The sequence below is a fragment of the Xiphophorus couchianus genome, chromosome 7 (genome assembly GCF_001444195.1).
Source record: "Xiphophorus couchianus chromosome 7, X_couchianus-1.0, whole genome shotgun sequence".
Taxonomy (NCBI): domain Eukaryota; kingdom Metazoa; phylum Chordata; class Actinopteri; order Cyprinodontiformes; family Poeciliidae; genus Xiphophorus; species Xiphophorus couchianus.
Window position 1 is genome coordinate 12,945,365 of NC_040234.1, and position 15,127 is coordinate 12,960,491.

A 15,127-nucleotide genomic window follows, 5' to 3' on the forward strand; every position below is an offset into this window, starting at 1 on the left:
AGTATTAAACAAATCTTATATTAGATAAAGGTAATCTGAACTTTCGAATGAGAATTTTATTTATGCAGGGTAAAAGCTCATCCAAGGCAATCTAGCTACACCCCTATTACATTGTGAATTAACTGTGATTAACCATGACTGTTGGAAAGCAGAGCTCAGTTTCATCATCTGTAACCAGGTCCAAATACTGGAATCTCTAGATATCTATCAGTCTAGAAAAGGTTACAGAGTCATTTCTCCAGCTTCAGGACTCCAAAGAAACACTGTGATAGTCATTTTACACAAACATGCACAAGTAAAGAAAATAAGTATGATGTGATTGGTGTCATAAATCTGCTTTAAGAAGATTGAAAAAAATCCAAGAACAACATCTAAAGCATCTAAACATCTAAATCTCACTTCCCTTAGTTAAGGTTAATGTTCATGTTTTAACAGAAAATACTCTGGTCTCACAATTAACCAAAAAACTTGATGGTCCCTAAGAAATCTGACACAGTTTTCTGTGGATGGAAGTGACAGAAGACGGTCTTTTGAAAAGCCTATTATGTGTGGTGTTAAACTAATACAGCATTTCAGAAAAAAGACACCATAACAACAGTCAAACATGTTGGTGGTAGTGATGGCCTTGAGCTGCTTTGCTTAAGGACCTAAATGACTTGCTACAACTAATGCAACTGGCCTGACCTGAAATTAGACTAAAATTTGAGTCACCCATTACATTAACCACAACTTTTTTATGCACACATATGCTATAAGGTTTAAGTACTTTATAAGGTTTAATCAATTTCTGGTTATTAGTGCAGGGTTTGTTGTGAAGTCCACAAGAAGCTTCTCAGGTCAGACAAGAAAATGAATGTTTTGGCCTTCATGCAAACACTGTCCATCATGAACACACCACCTCATTTGTGAAACACTGGTGGTGGCATCATCACGCTATGATGACACTTTTCTTCTGCAGTTACAGGAAAGCCAGTCAAAACCGATGGGAAGATGGATGGAGTTAAATAAAGGAAGTTTTGGCAAAAAGTCTACAAAAAGGTTACAGACTATGAGGGAGGTTTGCCTTCCAGCAACACAATGGAAGGGTTTTGATCAAAGAACACTCATATATTGGTTTATAATTATAACTTTCTTTTTGTGGCTTTTTTTTTTAGCAAAAATCTGAATACTTTTGAAAGGTACTGAAGCTCATCTTGCCTGTGCATAAATGAAACATGGCACCTGTTAGTTCTGACTGTAATGGTTGAACAGATAATGAGACACAGCCCATTCAGGAGGTGAGAAATGCTCAGGCCTGTTTGACTGACAGACATGGCAATAATGAAAATCTATTTGAATACCACTTCCTACTTGTGAATCAGTGGTCAACAGTTATTTCTCGTTCCTGTTTTTTTTTTTCTTTACAATAACACACACCCGATTCTTCAAGCTGGCGCTCTGGAACATGTTTACATTGTTGTATCATCCTCTCTGCACTTCATTACAAGCCAGCAAAGCTGGAGTAAACAAAGAATGCTTTCCGCTTTCTCCTGATATCTTTCTCTCTGTGTTTACATGTGGACTGTCACACAAATTAATCCTTCCTGTGCACTCTCATTTCCCTCAATGTATTGTAGTGCTACTATTATCAAGAGAAGACAGGGTTTGATTGTTACTGATGTTAGTTCAGAATGACTGGCGTTATGGATAGCATGATTTTTTGATAAAAGAAGACCCAGCTGGGTCCGATTCAACATGCATGAAAATGTGTGTTCAGTTCATATCCCTCCCTTGGTGTGGACGAGTGTGTGCATGGTCAGCTTCTTCCGAAGACATTCCCAGCTGTTTCCCAGGTAGCGTTCTCACGCTTCGTGTGCATCTCCTGTTTCTCACGCTGGCTGCTTTAGCTGTAATCCCTACCAATATGAACACACACACACACACGCACGCCCACCCCCGCACGCACGCATGCACACACGCACACACACGTACACGCCCACGCAGACACGCACACAGACTGGCCAGCCATTTACCTGGGCCACACTCACTCAAAAGCCACACTCACACACCCCTTTCTGTAACTGATGATAGAGAGGCAGCCACAATAAAGACAGGGTAAAGGAAAAGAATAATACACACTGACACACACAATGGTAGAGAAAATAAATGAAGTGATGTAAAGGGGAGAAATGGAAAGAATAGGCAGGAGAGGTGGAAAAACAAGAAAGCAGTGAGAAGGTACAGGAACAGGATGAGCTCACGTTTGTCCTCTGGCTCCGCCCACTCTGTGTGACTCACACTTCACAGGTGGCGTTGAACGTGTGTTTACAGCTGCAGGTCAGCTCAGGGTGTGTCTCTGCCGGTGAACATGTTTTCTCAAGCACAGGTAGAGCTTTTCATTACATCAGTGTTCCTGCAGATTTATTACAACCCTGCCGGCATCATCAAAGTGACAATCAGAAAGAGCAGCGTGGAAGACAGAGAAGTGCTTCAACAAACATGCTCCGCCATACAATACCTGTTCTGAGCTACCACTCAGTTTGTTATCAGTGTTTGGATGGAAAACAGGAAACAAACCACTGACATATTTTTTTATCAGTGGTATAATGTACAAACATTATTAAAATAATAATAAAAAAAATGCTTTTCACTTATGAGCAGTCACTAAATCATCCAAGTCATTGAATTCAGCTGTTTCAATCACTTATTTGGTCACAGATGTATAAAACAAACATTTGTGAAAGAATGAGTCAGTGTATTGCAGGATGGTATGGGGATAAAATAGTGTCTGGCTGTCCTAACCACTAAATATTCCAGAGTGAACCAAGTGGAGGGTGTTGTTTTGCATAGTGTGCATCAACTTTCTGCATAGTTAACAGCTATAGACCTCCTGCTTCATGAGACCTTTTTGATTAGCTCAAGAACTGAGCAAAGCTTTATGGTTTCCACCACCGACCTGTTACCCTTCCCTTTTAGACCAAGTAAGCATTGGGCCGTTTGCTTCACCAAACCTGTTACTTTCAGTTTTCCTTTCTAAAAGCAAAACAAAACCCAAATCTTTAAAGTCATACTCTTCCTGAGGGGGTTCCAGCACACAATGGATGGACTAAAGATGATACTTGTTTTTGGTCTTTGCTGGATTTCCCCCCAATTTTTCATAATATAAATTCAGGCTCTGTTCAACAGCTTTAAGCATTTTATTTTGTCTAACCACAGCTTTTTATCCCACTCATTTAGTTTTAGTATAGAACGCTTAGGACACAATGAATAAAATACAAAGCCACTGTGTGCCAAGCATTTGGCTAATGGTGTAAATCTTTATGACACTGCATTGGAGCAAAAATAATTTTACTTGTCAAACCATCTTTTTTGGGAATTTCTCATTTACAAAAACTGACAACACACAAGAATTTTGTTTTCTGAATTTTGTTTTGCTTCTGTTATGTGTACACGCAACTGTGACTCTTCTCTTTAAGAATGGGAATTTAAACAAAGACAGTAAAAAGGTGAAAATTAGGAACGAAACTGAAATAACTTTTCAATAAGGCAATGTTAAATATTCCAAGAAAGTCTACCTCTCTTTGTGGTAGTAAAAAAAATAAATCTTGTGGCTAAAGAGTTTTGCATAGTACTATAAATTCAGAAAACTTTGAGCTAGGGTTATGATGTCACCGTCTTAAATTTGGAAACTCTTTAGTCTGTTATCCCTTGAAAGCAACCACACTCAATGAGAACATCTCGAATAGCACAGTACGACAGGCATTTCTCCGTCTCTTTCCCTCCCTACTTTAGGCCTCAAAGTGATGGATGTGGTCAGTGGACACAGCACACAACCTGTGGACAGCCACAAGTTCCTTAGAAGGCAGCAACATCTGCTTTCTTGGCTGCTGAGTGTCCATAATCTGCTGGTGTGCCTTTCAGCAGTGGGGTTTTCTTTGTGGCCAACATAGAGAAAGAATAATGGCTTCAGATCCACTTTGATGCTAACGTTAGGGAGTTTAAATCAAAACCTACATTATTATTTCCATATTTTTTCGGATTTTGCCCAAGCAGAGATGGAAATAAGGTTCTGTTTGGACACTAAGCGATTACATCTTTTAACCTTTATCACAGCTGACAGAATTTTATATTGGGCAGACAATAGACAGATTTAAAGTGTATAAATATTTGGACAAACCTTTGTTTGTATCACCTTTTAAGTAGATATCAAAGAACATTTTGGCATTTTCTTTCCAGAGTAATGGGAAACACTTTGCTCCAGTAAAGACAGTAACTCATTTTAATCTATTCACTGTCACCTGTTTGCACTGTAACATAAATCAGTATTTGCCGTTCTTTTATCTGACATTGTAGCAATCTTGTCTTTATCCTGTGTTTTTATCAATGTGAGCAAGATTACTGACAAGAGAAATCAAGGAAGCTTCAGATGCTGTAACATTTTCTGATGGTTTCATATCACATACTGCAAATTCAGGATTCATTTATTCTTCCTGGTTGCCTCAGACGGATAACGTTTTTACATTTTGTGATCAACTGGCTATGGTTGTGTTTTATTAATTTCTCATAACTAGTTTTCAAAGTGGAAAAAGGCAAAAAAGTAAAGGTAAAGGTAATTTTATTTATATAACACATTATACAAAGTACTTTACAGGATTTAAAAGAAAATACAAACAAAATAACAAACTGAAAGAAAGAGCAAAAGAAGAAAAAGCTAATAATGTTGTTCCAAAGTAAATAGACTAGATACTCTTATTCAGGGTTGGTAGATGAGTATAAGCAACTTTGGTCTAATTCCTTTTCTGGTTTGGAAGAATAGGAGTCTAAAAAGTAATTGCTAAGGTAGTTTTTCTGGGTTCCAAGTTCTAATTCCTGTTTTGGGTTGCTAAATAAGTGTAAATCAGTAAGTATTCTCTGGACTTTCTAAGTGTGCTCTAAATTTTTAAAAAATAATGAGTACTCCTCAGTTTCTAAGTAATAATAAAAACTAAATGTTCCTGTTCTGGAAGAATTTTTTTTCTGGATTCTAAGTTCGGTCTAATTCCTTTTCTGTGTTGCAATAATAGGAGTCTCTCTCCATCTAAATAGTGAGTACTCTACAGTTTCTAAAAAATAAGCTAAAGAGTGACTGATAAACTAGAGTCTCTGGATTCCAAGTTTGTTCTAATTCCTTTTCTGGGTTAAAAGTGAGTATTCCACAGTTTCTAACAAAATAAAATAAAAAAAGAGGAAAGGACACATTAGGGCAAATGGCAACACTCAGACAAAACAAAGGGCAACACAAAGACATGAGTGAAGGCGGTGACATCACAGGGCCATGAATCCACGTTGCTCAGCCTCCCGGCAGAAGTCCGACAAGATGTTGTTATCGAGGAATGTCCTTGGAGCACTCAGCTCCACAGCTGCATGGATAACAGGAGGGAGTGAGGTGGGAAGGAGCGTTATGTTTACATATCTTCAAGGAGATTGGAAATATGCAGCCCTTCCAAGGCAACATGGGGAAAGCCAATCAAGATACAGAATGTCTTAGGTCGAGTAGATTCTAAATTTCAATCTTCCCTAAAGTCTGGTCATCTCAGTTCCCAATCATCCAAATTAGTTTGGTCATTCCACTTAATCGAAACTAGCAACTTCTCCAAGATCAATTCCATCCCATTAGTGAGTTTTAGAGTCCTCAGCTGGGCTGTGAGTCTCAGCAAGACTCACATCCAACTTGCATCTCTGTCCACACCAACAGTCTGAGTGTTCGCTAGTTCGGCCAAGTCCATCACAAATTTGTCGATAAGCCAGGTATCCAGAAGCTCCAAACAGCAGAAATCCTGTTATCATGAATAAATCCAGGGTGTATCCCGCCTGGTGTGTCACGGCAGGACAAGAGGGCTCTCCTGTGCCTAGTCTTCTTGTCAAAAAATTTGATCAATTGCATTGAGAGACCGGTTGACCAGATCCATAATTTGTAGATTTGGAGGATGTGCAAAGAAAGGCTCCAAAAATACAGAAACATACAGGACAAAATCAGAGGAAGCAGGGCAGGGAGGGAGCAGAGGAAAAAAGCGTCCGCCTTCACCGAGAGCAAGAGAGGAAAAAAACACAAGAAAATATGATATTCAAGTGAAGCAGATATGTGTTGATCTTTGTGAGTCAGGAAAGGGCTATTTATCTAAACTTGATCATCTGTAGAGTTAGAGAAATGGAAAAGAAATAACTTTGACAACCAATTCCAGATCAGGTTCCAAGTAAATCTTGCTACCACACACAGAGGTCATGATGTCAAAGCGTGTAAACAAATATCCAAAGCTAGCTGTAGGAAATATACTAAGAAACAATTAGGCAGGAAATATTGGTCAGCTTTTTATACCATTTGTCCACCATTTTGAGAAGCATATTGGGGGAAAACCATTTGCTATCTATGATAATTGAAACCATGTGATTTGGTCAAATGAGCCTTAGGTCAAAACATTTCAGGTGGGTCTGGTGTAACACAAAGGATGGATAGTACTCAGGGCCTTAGTTAAGTCTGATGAGGGATCTGATACTTTCGGTCCATTTTAAAGGAATGCCCACTCAACACAGAAATTGTTTTCTTGACACAAAATTAAGCATCTTCCAAAACCGTCTCAGTCCTCATCCTCTAAAATGGTACAAGGTCAAATTCTTTTTGGCGAGCATTGTGACAGTGGGCATGACACGAACAAAATACAAGTATATTTTCAACTATAAAAGGGTTGTCTATGCCAATTTAGACATGTGATATTATGGTGTATTGCATAATTTTTAAGAGCATGCTCCAAAACTTAGCAACGCTCCTTCCCCCTGCTACGAGCACATGGTAAATATTCTGCTGGTATAATTCTGCTCATTTGTTAGTTGCTCTTTTCAATCTCTGACAACATTTTTGCAAATGTCTTCTATAAAACGTGCTTTTATACATGCAAAATGCATAAGATGTACAATGTTTTGCAAAAGAATTGACATATCTCGAAGCTTTCCACATTTTGTTGCATTATAACCACAAGTTAAAAACTGAAACGAATGAAAAACACAACTGATTTTCAATACTCTTCTTACAAATTGAAATCTCCATAGGTAGTATTGTAGAGAAATATGGAAACACACACATTTCTGTTTGTCATGCCTGTGGGGTTTTTTTTTTATAATCTCATATGAACTTCTTGTATTTGCCTTCTGATGTTTACTTGGCAAATGAACGTGAGGAGTGTGTTGATTACGCTGTTAAAAGCAGTGGCAGCAACAGAGCTCTTTCCCTTGCTTAGTAATAATTTGACTGTTGTCTGACTGAAGCTGTTGTGTCTTTGTTTTGCGTAAAACTTCAGGTAGAAAATGAGCTTCTATAAAAAGACATCTTGGAATGCAGTGTTGTTCCTCTGCGGAAAATTTCACAAGCTTTTTTTTCCAGGAAATTCTTTAGGGAGACACAAACAAGACAGTTAGTAATGTTACTCAATAATTACTTGGGAGAGAACAGGAACACTGTGCAGTGGAATATTGTGTACCTGGCCAATTGAATCAAGGAGAGCTGCCTGTTTTTCATGCCTACACACCTACATAACCATACATTACATTTTTTTCTCCTTGTGTTCCTATGCAGAATCATGACTTCTTGCCTCTCCTTTTATTTACCAAGTTAATAGATGTCAAAGGTTTTGCTTTCTCCAGTCTCTGCACCTCCTCATCTACATTTTTTTAAATCTTTGATAATATTCTGAATTCTCAGGGTCTGCATCTTATCTCAGCCACTCTCAGTATGACGCACAGAGTCGATGAAGGTCGTGCTGTTTCTATGCCACACTGGGACGGCGTCCTCGAAAAGTCAATCTGGAGATAACTCTATGTTCGTCTCTACAGTTGCTATGTTTGAAAGCCACAAAGGGATGGGAGGAGAGACAGAAAAAGAGAGAAGTTAAGGACAATTGTCCCATTATTTTTATTTACACACTCATTTATTTCACCTCTGGTCACGAAAAAACTTATTCAGCCAGTGATGACCTTTATATAAGGTCTGAGAGAGTCTTCCACAAAGCTGCTCACTCAGGTGTTGAACAGGATTTGGTGGATGGGCACAAGGCAAATAGGGGGATGGGTTTCTCATTTGGGAATTACCACCCTATCCGCTGAATGATGGAGACTGGTAGTGGTAGGGGGAGATAAATAAATAATTAGGGAAACACACAAGTGAACTGCACAAGGTCTCTTGTTTTCAAGGCAAAGAGATAGCAGAGCCCAAGCATTCATTTAACAGAGGTGTGGATTAATTTCCCCCCACTTCACTATTAATTTCATTGGCAACAATGCCAGAATGAGACTCAAAGGCACAAAAGATTCTCTTGTTTGGCTTCTCCAATATCTGTGTAATGAAAGCTGTTTTCCATCATTGAAATCACACAGCAGGTTTGGTGAGAACCCCTGAGACACTGACACTTTCTGGAACTGGGCCATCGGTTTCCTTCAATCACCTCAATGTGGAAGGCCGTGGAGCTGACAGCCTTCTATGGCCGAATGATACCAATCCCCTCCCCCCGAGTGCCAATAAACAAACACAGAGCTTCCCCTAGGGTCCCCCAGGTGGTCTCAGTCAACACACTGAATGAAGCATCACTCAGTGAAGGATCAAAAGAAAGGCCATCCACACATTCCTCATCCTATCCCCCCCCATTCCCACCATCCTCCCCTCCTCAGCCAGCCTCACACACTCTTTGATTCACCTAGTTTCACTTTATAGCATCATCATGGCTGTTTCTGCTATTTCCAGAGTTTCTGACATTCTGATGAGACACAGAGCAGTGGTTTCCAAACCTGATCCTCAAGTACCCCTGCCCTGCATATTTTAGGTCTCTCCTTGCTTTCAATCACCTGACTTAAATGAATGGTGCAGAAGCATTAAGAATGACAAAAAAGGCACAAATGCTGACCAGGTGGCCATGTTGTTATTTCAATCATGAGTTTCTAATTTCCCACATTCTGAGATGCCCTCATCTATAGAGCCACCCCTTTGACTCTTAATCCAGGCCGTGTACAGGCAGTGACTTCAGCTGGAGAAAACCACATGATTTGTCATATTTTTGTCTGGTACTGACAAATTTTTGGTCGAACTCGAGCATTTTCACATCTTTGTGGTGTGCAATTGACTTTGTGATTATGACTTCAATGCAATATGACTGTAGCCCATTGGAAATGTTTTTTTTGCACAGCTTACATGGGAATATTAAAAAATGTTGGGGTCAATCTAGGAAACGTTGTCAAATTTGAAGTTGGAAAAATATAATAAAAAGTTTTTTTCTGCTTTTAAACTTGGTTTTATTACAATCTGAAGGCAATTGGAAGGTTACAATTATATTTTATTTATTGAATTTATTCAAAGTTGTTCAGCTGGATTGAACAGCACAGAAATGCTCTTCCACATGAAATTTTCTCTCTCCAGTCTTTATGGACCTTGTTTCTGTGCAGTCATGTTAGAACAGTAAGAGGCTATTCTTCGCACAAAGTTGCAAGCATAAAATTATCCAAAATGCTTTTGGGAACTTGATGAAGTATTAGTAGTTCTTTTGATTGGAATTAAGAACCTCCAATTCAATGAATCTATTACAAAAACTAGAATTTCGTAGTTTTAGTCATAAAAATCCTCCTTATTGATAAATTAGATAAATGGGAAGAAATAAATGGTTAAAATTTAACCACAGTAAAAAAAAAGAAAGAAAAAAAGATACAAACATAAACAGAGTTGTATTTCTAAAAATGTAGTAAAAGTACATTCCCCTTATTACTCCAGTAAGGCCAGCCTGTGTCTACTACAGCGAGAAGCTATAACATTCCATCATCCTATATGCTGTGGTGAACCACAACTTCTGGGAAGTATGACTTCTGGGAAGAAACTTTATACTGTATTTCTGGCTGGACTGAGCAGTCTCACAGAAATCAGGAAAGAGAACTGGTAGCTACTTTGCAAACTGAGATATTTATTTTGACTTTTTAAAATCTATTTGCTTGTGTCCCTTTAAGATTTGAGAAATGCGTTATTCAACTGTTCTGTGTTTTTGAGGCATAATTTAAGAATCTTTCTAGATCGTCCAACTTTCACCACAAATCACTGTCATAAGTGATCTCAGTGGTTGCTATGTTAGTTCACCTGGAAAGTCTGGAGAAAACTTTTAGAAAAACATTGCAATAGAGAGAACTGCAGGGAAGACTTGTTTGCAACACCTAGTGTAATCCCTTTCTCAATATGTTTATGCTAAAAAGCCTGATGGATATCCACACATTGCCTTACCTACAAAGTTTTACAGTCTTAATTGGAGTGTTCTGTAATTTTTCTGATTTCCAGAGAACTTCAGTCACTCATATGAGGCTGGCTGTACAAAATCACAGCATCAGTGTGTGTCTTTCTTATCTGTACATCTAACAAGTCCCATAAAATAAATGGAACTGAAGCTTTTATAATCAAAATTTTACTTTTTGAGCTGATTAGATTTTGTAGGACCATTAAATTAACGATTTGTGATTTGACACTTACAGACCCATTTCTCTTAAAAATGGGAAATACCCGGGAACATACCATTGAAATAAGACAATCAAAAAGTTTGAAAAAAACCTACACTGTGAAAAACTAATCTGGACAAGGACTTATTTTTTACCTTGGCACCAGACACAGCGACAAGAATGTAAAAGAAATCAAAATCACCAATTGTTTATAACAACCTCTAGGCACTAGCTTTGAACCAAATTTGGTATTTGGAAGAAGTTACAAGAAAAAGCTTTGGGAAAATGATCTCATGCCCACTGATTAATATGGTGGGTCAATAAATCTGGTGATTTCTATGAGAAAGCAAAAAAAAAAAAAGTGTTCATCAGTGGGTCTTCCAGCAGAAAAATGATCCACAATGTCTGGAACAAAAATAAGTGTCCTAATATAAAATAATCTTTCTTTCAATCCTATATCTGTTGGTACACCTTGTAGAAAAGCATGAGAGAAAGTCTCTGTCTCTGTTCCATCTAGAGAATAAAAGAAAGAAAAATTGTGAAATGGTCCATGGAATACATGCACTGTGATTAAAAGTGAAATTTTTTCCAAAATTTTCAGTGTAACTTTACAACGATGCAGTTTTTAACACTGCACCGTTCCAGTTGCATTGCAGCTGGAAGGTTCTCATTCAAATACCAGCAGCAGGGTGTTATTTGCATGTTCTTCCAGTGCATCTGTGGACTCTCTGTAGATACTCCGGGTTATCACTGGCAAATAAAATAGAAGTTCAACATTCACTCTAATCTGTCTTCAGGAGTGAATGTGTCTGCATTTAATATCAAACTAGAAGAAAGTTTGCGACATTATGCCTATAATAGAGTAAGAAGTGTTTCTATGCAATATAAATTGAAAGATTTGGTCTAACTTTTGTTTGGGTGTAGCTATTAAAGCTTATTTCAACAAAGACTTTGGGAAGCAGAGGTACATCCAGCATGCACAACTACAGAGTACAAAGTGGGAAAATAACAGGAGTAATGCTTAGATGGGCAATCCAAAGACACAGAGGGAGTTATGTAAGGCCTGGCAAGGTCTGAGAGCGAAGCATCACAACAGCAGTAATGAAAGCCAGAGACTGACTGAAAGACAGAGTAGACCAGTGGAAAACAGTGAGCCTTCAATGACAACTCCAAATACTCTGAGAGCTCCCTACCCCCCTCAGTTTACGCTCAAACAGTAATGGATTGTTATTCTCCAAGTGCGCGTTTCCCCCAGCTTCTCTTTAAGTCGCCTCACTTGATTTCTCTCTCCTCTTGTCTCGCTGGTTCTGGTCTTTCTCCTTGAGCTTGATAGCATGGTAGGTTTTTTCACCCTTTGAGCGGTAGCAGAGCAACAACACATTCCTGTCCGCATTCCAGCCTCAGGGAAAAACAGTGTCCAGAACATAATAAAAGGCCGAGCACGTCATTTGTTTTTAAACCCACTTGCTGGCTAGAACAAAGCTGTGCTGAGGGGAGGATTGGGCAAATGTGTTTCTGCGAAAGAGACAGTGGAAGGGATGTTTTCTGTTTATGAGACTCTGTGCCATGTGTGTTGTATGTAGTTTTTTTTCTCCTGTGGTAATGGTATTGGGGCGTTTCCATACACCTTCATAAACTAAAGGTAAAAACTGTCTTTTTAGTTCACCTTGTCACAATTTTTATTTTTTGTACCATTTTTACAATGCACCACCCGTGACTATTTGAACCTGTTGCACTTTCAACTATCACACTCATGCACATAAAATCAGACCCACAATTGAATTGCCACTGGACAAATGGTAAAAAGGAGGGCTTGGTATTTTGGTTATCTGAAAATTGGCATGCTACATGTTTGTTGTGGTGGGTGGCCTTTCATGTGTCCACATGCAAACACGCACCGAAGCCCTGATGATTATCCATACAAACAACAGTCTCTGACAGCAGTGGCAGGTTGAAGGTCAGGGCAGTTTTAATGTTTTAGTGTTTCAGCCCTGATGTACCTTGCTCAGAGAGCCTCTCAACCTCCTACCCTGTCTATTCACTTGTTATTTGGGAGCCTCCATGATGTCTGTCAGACATCCCCTGTTTGGGTGTTTTAATTAACAGCTGCATATTTTCCAAACTTAATTCCAAAGTCATTTCTGACAGGAGGCACATTTCTAAAGACTTTTTGGTAATTAAAAAGATACTTTCAGATTCACACCAGAGGTTAATTTCTTCCTTTGTTGTTGGTGCTGGATGTTTTTGTTTTTTTTTGAGGCTGAACATCACAGTTGAGGTCAGGTTACAGCATTACAGTGAGGTCCAGTCTTTAGATATCGTGAAGATGTTTTTTTATTGGAAATGTGAGATGGACATTTTTTTGTCTTCCAAAACTGTTAAAAACACACTTTGCTCTGTCTTATTGTTGAATCATGAACTCGGACCTTACTTTTATTTTGTCACCTACTCCAGACTGATAGATGTCAGTGACTTTCCCTGTTATTGAGTTTCTTTAGGTAAGGACATGATCTATCATTTTTTAAAATGTAATTTCCCCTCTTGGTTTTGCTTGAATAGATTGTTTCCATTAATAAATGTAGGCTTTATTTAAAAACTACATTTTGTATTAACATTCTGATATGCATATCTAATATTAAAATTTGTTTGATCATCTGAAACATCTACATGCAATAAAAAAGCAAAACCAGAAGAAAGATATAAACTGCAGCCCTACATCAAATTAGCATTCGAGCTGCAAGGAGCTCAACTTGTCACCAGTCAACATCCCATGGGCAATAATACATACTACCAACAATCCAAAACTTTAATTTCTTTACTTTAACTTTAACTTAAATCAATTTTTGTTGGTTTCCATCTGATTAGTTTTTGATTCATAATAAGTCAAACAGAATACAGCAGTTGTAAATAAGAAATTGTATGAAAAGAGGGGGAAAATACAAGAAAAACAGCAATGGACATTCTCCAGAAGCAACTATACAGGTTCCCTATATGGGCATATGTTTTTGGTGGGGTATATTTCATCTTGATTAGACAATGATTTACAGCTACAACAATGACTTTAAACAAAACCAAGGTCAAGGAGGAGGTAGTGTTTTGACTAACGGCTATGCAGTACGCCGCTGACCCCATCTTGTCCTCGCCACTCCTATCAGCCCTTCAGGAAGCTAATAACCTCCTTCCTTTATTTGACACGGAACGTGGCGGCCAGTAGCAGGGCCTTCCGTGGGAAGGGTGCACGTGCACGAGAGTACGTGCACGTGCAAGTCCAAGGACAATGATTATTCAGCCATAACGGAAGTCATAAAGACTTCCGCTGATCACTATCAGTGTCGACAGAGGGAGTGGAGAGATAAAACAGCCGGAGGGTAAATACGCAAAACTAGACCAGAGTCATAGTGACACCCAAACACAGCTGCTGCGTACGAGGCCGAGAGATTCCTCACAATATTTCTAAAGGTCATTAAATATCAGTTTGTGTAAGTTTCCTATAGTTTCATGACAATTTAAATGAATAGATTGCAGCTGTGGAGTGATTGTTCAACAATACAAGCCAAGCCATTTTTTTTAAAAAACATATTTTTGTTGTGGATTGTTGCAGAGGAGTTGGCATCTCTTTGGCAGATAATGTCGTGCATTGCACCATAATTCGATTTGACACATCACCTGAGCTCAGGTAATGTGCTAAATTTAGCAATTTAGCTAAGTTGCTAAACCAATTTAGCAATTGGTTTAGCACCAATTTCAAGTCTGCACAAGCTCTCACAGGAAAGTTATACAATTATCCAAAAATACATTGGGTTTTTCTTTTAAACTAAATAAGTAGCAAGGCACAATCTTATCCAACCATTTGGTGCTGCAATGAATAAATAATAATATTGAACACTCAAGCAGTAGCTGTAAAATATGTAAAAATAAAGATACAAAAGATAAAACAGAAATGCATAATGATAAAATGTATCTCATTAGATTTAAAAACTGTAAATAACTTACTGAGTAAGTTATCTCTGTTCCAGAAATATTTACCTACTTGTAAACATCTACTATCAATTAGACAGTAGAGAATCATGGTCTCGCATCAAAGGTTTTTGAACCTTAAAGATTGTTAATAACATAAGCTGACTGTATTTGGTTCACTGTCAACCAGGATAAGCCAAAAAATCATTTTTATATAGAAATGCTCTTTACGTCAGTAAAGTCAGATATCTGGGTCTTAATAGTCACTAAGAGATTTCTGTAATAGAATGCATTAAAAAGTCAAAGTGTAATAACCCTCCAATAAACCAACACTTCCTCCAACCTGCTTTTATATGACCCTACATTATTCCATGGCTCTGTTATGACATAAGGGACCAATAAATTTTGTCATTAATGACCACTGCTTGCGATGCTCTGTCTCTCATGGAAGAAGAGGCTGACACTTCCAATAAAATTCCCAAGCCAACACCCAAACATGTTCTTGACTGGCATGTATCCTGGGAACTGTAAAAAAAAAAATTCTAAATGTTTGAGTATTTTCACATTTTGACATGTTAAATCTATGAACTTCACTGTGTTTTATTCTCATTTTATGTGACTGACCAACAGTGGCGTGCACACATGTAGCGTGGTATTGCTATACTGTGTTCTGTTGTTGCCAATTTCATTGTTCGGGAAA